The following is a 6,300-nucleotide window of genomic DNA, read 5'->3' as shown; positions in this document are numbered from 1 at the left end:
TAGACTCATGTCAGGACCTAGGTTTAATTATCTCAGCAGAGAAAACAAAGATACTAAATCGGCGCCCACCCAGGCAGGGAGGAGCTGTTCGCAAGATGCAACTGTCTGATGGCTCCCAGCTTGACTATGTAAACAGATTCAAATACCTTGGCCTTGAGGTGCCACTGTATGGTCCTGTTGTATTCAGACTCTGTCGTCAGTTTAAAGAGAGGCTCCGAGCTCTCAAGGCTGTTGCAGGTTATCACTCAGGCTATGGTGCCAATGTCAGAAGTGTCAAAATGATGTACCTTGCATACATCAGATCTATAGTGGATTATGCTGCACCTCTGCTTGTTTTGATGCCTGAAAGAAAGCTTGCAGGGCTTGAAAAAATTGCAGAACGAAGCCTTGAGGATAATCCTTAGGTGCCCTCGTACCACAAAGACACTTAACATGAGAAAAGAACTTAATATTCAGAGCGTTATTGATCGTGCTACTGAAATTAACTCTCAAATTCGCATAAAAATGCTTAGGCTAACTCAGCCTAATCCTTGCACAGAAGCCCTCCTGAATTTCTTTATTGAAGGTCAACATTGTTCCAAATGGATAACTAAAACTGGAACTAAACTCAGAATGTATCAGATTTATAATTTGTACCAAACGAGACAACAACGGCACTTTCCTGCACCGTGGGAGGTTACACCCTTTCCAATTGTAATCCCTCCCTTTTGCACAAAGCCATTAGAGATCAGCCCAAGCATCATCTTGAGGCAAAACTCAACGCCTTAAGGGGGCGATAGTTAGGGTTCATAAAAGTTGTTCTAGTGCAATGAAAATTTATTGACGTGTTACACGTGAAGAGGGCTGCAAGTGGTCCAAGTTTCAGCATCGCAGCCTAAATAGAGAGGGAGAAAAAAAAAAAAAACTTTTTTTAACCATTTTTTTACATGTTTTAAAGTTGATATAACAAATACAAATATCAACTGATATTATTTCTATGATACTCAGCTATCACAATACTATATAATAAAGGTTGTCTAGTGGCATTATTATCCCAAACCTATTTAGTGCAATAATACAAATTTTCAAAGTTCACCCAAAAAATTATGCAACAAAATGATGTTTATAAATATATATAAAATCAATAAATGATCTTAGGGGAAATATATAACTTGAGTTTTTAGAGGCACAGACTCTACATATAATGTGCAAGTTCCATGTAAATTGAATAATAAATAAAAAAGTTATTCAACCATATAGTTGCAAATTAGTTACCTGTAAAAAATGAAGGTCAAAGTTCAGCCACCTTTGGCTGAGGTTGATGAACTACCAATTTCAATCAAAATTACCACCCTTGTAGATTGGCATTCCTTCAGTAAGGTGTGTAAGTTCCATGAAGATTGCCTGATAAAAAAAAAAAAAAAAAAATTATTAAAAAAAAAAAATTAAAAAAAAAAATAAAAAAAATTAAAAAAAAGACAGCAGCTTTATATTTACAATTATTTATGATATAGTATCAAGATATAAAACATAATACATACTAACCTAATATAATTGGTCTGAAATATGCAACATCTTGCAACATCAAGAGGGAGAACGTCTTGAGTTGCAGGTCTAAGATCTTGAGTGGCAGGTGCCGCAGGTGGTGTGGCAGGTGCCGCAGGTGGTGTGGCATGTGCAGCAGGAGGTGTGGCAGGTGCCACAGAGGTGTGGCAGGTGCCACAGGAGGTGTGGGTGCCTGGGTGTGAGGCGAGGTAGTGTGTTGTGGGGGCGGGAGGCTGCCCTCTCTCTTCACTCAAGGGAACTCTTGTTTTGCCTCAGTGTGGCTTTACGCTCCTTCTTTACTTGGCTAACGCGTAGAGCTCTTGCCTTTAGAGCTTTCTTCTTGTCCGATACTATATCCATTGTGCAGTATATGCAAGAAAATACGATCTGTGCGAGCGCGTCAGGCATGCGACCGCCGGCACAGACACTGAGAGGGTGACTAAGCCAGTAAATCGGATTATAGCCCCTCCCTCTCACAGAAGACAGTTGCCAGCGAGTGTGTTTATAATTTGTATATGCATAACAAGATATTCTCCACTCTATTGCGAAATACTAGACGCTTACAACGTATGACGCATCACCCTACGGCGCACCCGAGCCGCGAGGACCAGATTTCGGGCAATTGCGGCTGGAAAATTTGCTGTAATTACGTTATTTATTATCATAACATTAAACGGTTTGCACCACGGTGTTGCCAGAACGTTGTAGTATTTTTATAAATTTTTCGTGTTTGGCCGAATTTTTTCGGCCAAACAATGATAACGCCCTCTTAAGCCATATTGATGCTCTGTCCACAGAGCATTCTCTCTCAATTCATATACACTGATGGTTCGCTACACTGCACCACGGGTGCAGCTGGTTGATTTGATTTGGTTGTTGCCGCCGAAGGCGGCTAGTTTATTGTGCACCCCATACTCACCCTGTGAGCGGTAGCGCAAAAGCATTACAGAGGGCACAAAAGGTCTTTATCAGACCTCATCTTAGATTATTACATAATTTCATCTATCCTTCACACCTTATAGTTACAATGTCAGCTAGTTACAGAGAAAGTGCTATTACAAGAGCTACATATTTACAGTAAGTCATTATACATTAATGGTAGGTCTTATCGCTAATACATAATAGTTTGACCAATGGGGATATTACAGTCATAGGGGAGCTTCTGTTTATTATTAGTCTTCACAATACACTACTTGTTTCTGAATCTCATATGTCGTTCATCTACTGGAAGCAAAATGTGGGTACAGTGCAAGGATTTCAGGTAATTTATCCATGGTAATAAGATAGGTTGCCATATCATACAGAGTGAGCTTAGATTTATCTCTAAATGGCTCAATTTTACTACAATCCAAGATATAGTGTTCGAGTGTGTGTCCCTGTCTTTGTCCACACACTTTACACTTTACTTCATCTAGATCCCTATACAAGCCGAACTGCCAGAGATACTTGTAGCCAAGTCTTATTCGAGCTGTGACAACATCTGTTAGTCTACTGACTTTGTTACTTGCCCCATACACGTGTTTTACTTCACACATTTCATTGTGATAAACAATGGACCTGCTAGTTCCAGTTTGCACAGTTCTACTTTCTTCAAATTCATCCAGGGGTGCAGTTGGAAGTGCAGTTGTCCAGACAATGGACGATGACTTATATTTTGAGTGGGGAGTCCGTATAAACAACTGGGCCTCTACCCTTCAGACCGAACTATTTGCCTTGCTGCTTGCTCCTTGCACTGAAATGTGTACAAGTCTCCAAATTTGATACATTAATTATAAGTGACTCCTTATCATCCTTAATTGCACTCAATCTTTAAGACATAACTGTAACATGCTCGTGTTAGACCCAAATACAAAATTAATAATAATGGTAACAGAGTCCATTTCATGTGGACTCCATCTCATATTGGCCTTCGAATGCATGATAGAACTGATGAGTTAGCCAAAGAATCTGCCGTAAAAGAGAAATTGAGTATAACCTTGGATTGTCAATAAGCAGTCTGAGAGCAATAGTATACCAAGAACTTCAACAAAATCTTGTACAGCTTAGGCAAAGTGAAATCGACACCAGTAATTCCATCTATCATCATACTATCATGCAAGAGGAGCCACACATCTATGGTTCATCCAATAAAATCAGCAGACTTCTAGATGTTACTACTGCTCGGCTTAGACTCGGTTACAAGTATCTCTGGGAATTCTCATTATCTACCGATGTAGACCTGACCAAATGTAAACTGTGTCAACAAAATTGTTCACACACCCTCCGTCACTATGTGATGGAGTGCGAAAAGATACGTGAATTCAGATACAATTCTATAAAAAAATGTTCCAAAGATGTTTAAATATTTCATTCAAAATTATCTGCTACCAGAAATTTTAGCCAAATATCCCCAGTTTGCTAACTGTAGGTAGTAACTAAGTGATTGTAACCTATCCACCGCTGCCTACTGGATGGGGGGCGGTGTGCAGGACAAACATATCAATTGTGACACTAGCTCTCCACATATGTCAGTTGCTTAATTTAGAAACTGTACTTGTGGTCGGTCTCGAGCTCATTGTTGACGTGACGACGATCATTTAATTTTTGTAACCAGCTCATCAAGATTGTAACTTGCTTAGCTAAATGAATTGTGGGGTTCAGTCCCTGAGCCCATTATGTGCCTCTGTAACCCTTTCCACTACCGCCCACAAGATGGGTATGGGGTGCATAATAAATGAACTAAACTAAAACCCACAACTGGAGACGGCTGACAAGGTTACATAGAGGCAGGTGTGGTGGCCGCTGTGCCTTGTGCTAGCGCTGCCCCAGTAACACTGCCCTTACTCTCACCTACACCTCACCAACATTGTGACGGCAGTGACCTCGGTACTGTGCCGCCAGTGACCTCGGTACTGTGACCCGTTATGAACACACTCACGGTGCCAGTGACCTCGGTACTGTGACCCGTTATGAACACACTCACGGTGCCAGTGACCTCGGTACTGTGACCAGTTATGAACACACTCACTGTGACGGCAGTGACCTCGGTACTGTGACGCGTTATGAACACACTCACGGTGCCAGTGACCTCGGTACTGTGACCAGTTATGAACACACTCACGGTGCCAGTGACCTCGGTACTGTGACCCGTTATGAACACACTCACGGTGCCAGTGACCTCGGTACTGTGACCCGTTATGAACACACTCACGGTCTTTACCGTGAGTGTGTTCAACGCAGCTTTAACAAACATTCTTAACTTTCGTTTGTTAATCTGTAATTTCCGTTTAGGTTATACAAGTAGTTATTATAAATATATAAAAGTAATCGAGTCAAAAGTTCCAGCTTGGTAGTTAAGTGTCAGTTAGCGGAGCCTGGCAACTGGCAACACCCTGGTACAGCCAAGGTGTCAAGTGTTGTGACAGGCAAGGCTTGCCAGGTCCCGAGCTCCCTCTCCCCCCCTATACCACCACTAGGGTTGTGCCACAACCACCGGGCCCCACTCCACGTGTCCTACATCACAGGTTGTAGACACTGTGCGTGTCCTTGTTGCTTGGACATCAATAGTTGGGCACAGTTCCCATGTTACTTTTACTCACTCTCGCTCCACTGTGATTTTCCAGCTCACTCTGGCAACTTTCACCAATGTATATGAACTGATCTATATTTTAGCAACAAAATCCACAGCATCATTATAGAAGCAGAGAAACGTATTTCCACATTTGTTTATTTATTTATTTATTTATATACAAGAAGGTACATTGGGTTTATGAGAGTACAGAGACTTCAAGTTTTACAGTCTTGTAAAGGCACTAACACACAAAGCGTTTCCGGCATATTCTTATTCTAACATATAATTTTAAGAAGGTAATTTCTATCCAAATTTAAAAATGTTTACAGGTACACTGTAAGAAAGTATAAAAATACATTGTAAGAAACAATAAAAAAAATACATTGTAAGAAAGTATAAACAAATACATTGTATCGGAAAGTTGACATAAAAAACGTAGGTTCATTAAATAGATTTAAGGGATATCTACATGTACATGTTAGCATAATTTGAGGATTATTGCAGGATATAATGTAGTAAACTATGTGTATAACATGATATAAGATAACAGGTTACAATGGTAAAGCTGTATGGCATTGGTACATATATTGGGGCATTGGGTAACACTAAATACAGTGCAAGCTAAAGCAACGAGGTAGGAAACTATTAAGATGAAATTAGGTGCTTTTTTATTTTGTTTTTGAAAAAGGCAAAAGTCTGACAACTTTTCATTTCATTAGAGAGTGAACACATAGACTATGGACAGGTCCCTTTATTTGCATAGAGTGTTAACACAGATTAACTATGACTCTGGGGATATCAAAGATATATTCATGTCCGGTGTAGTGATGATGTGTTCTATTATGTCTGTTCAAGAAAAGTTTCAGAACAGGGTTTTGTTAATGTAAATTGCACTAGAGTGTGTGTGGAGTGAGGTTATGTTTAGCATGTTTAGGGATTAAAACAGGGGGGGGGGTGAGAGTTGTCTGAAAACCGAGTTTGTTATTGATAGACACGCATTGATATAGACATGATATATAGACGAGTATTGTGGTTCCATTACGCTCAACAGAACCTCAATTAATGGTATATACCCAGGCACCCAAGGGCACTGAAGGTGTATACCCAGGTACCCCGGGACACTGAAGGTGTATACCCAGGTACCCCGGGACACTGAAAGTGTATACCCTGGCACCCCGGGACACTGAAGGTGTATACCCAGGCACCCCGGGACACTTGAAGGTGTA

The 6,300-nt window shown here is 40.7% G+C and overlaps 1 long non-coding RNA gene across 1 annotated transcript; it reads right to left on the bottom strand.

The window, feature by feature from the left end:
- Nucleotides 1–801: 801 nt before the first annotated feature.
- On the bottom strand, nucleotides 802–2,285 carry LOC138362949 (uncharacterized). Its single transcript, XR_011227930.1, has 3 exons — nucleotides 1,525–2,285; nucleotides 1,255–1,383; nucleotides 802–874 (listed from the first exon to the last, which is right to left on the bottom strand). It is a non-coding gene; the product is annotated as an uncharacterized lncRNA (long non-coding RNA).
- Between the last annotated feature and the right edge of the window lie 4,015 nt (nucleotides 2,286–6,300).

The sequence above is a fragment of the Procambarus clarkii genome, chromosome 9 (assembly GCF_040958095.1).
Source record: "Procambarus clarkii isolate CNS0578487 chromosome 9, FALCON_Pclarkii_2.0, whole genome shotgun sequence".
Taxonomy (NCBI): domain Eukaryota; kingdom Metazoa; phylum Arthropoda; class Malacostraca; order Decapoda; family Cambaridae; genus Procambarus; species Procambarus clarkii.
This window is presented reverse-complemented; position numbering and strand designations above follow the sequence as displayed.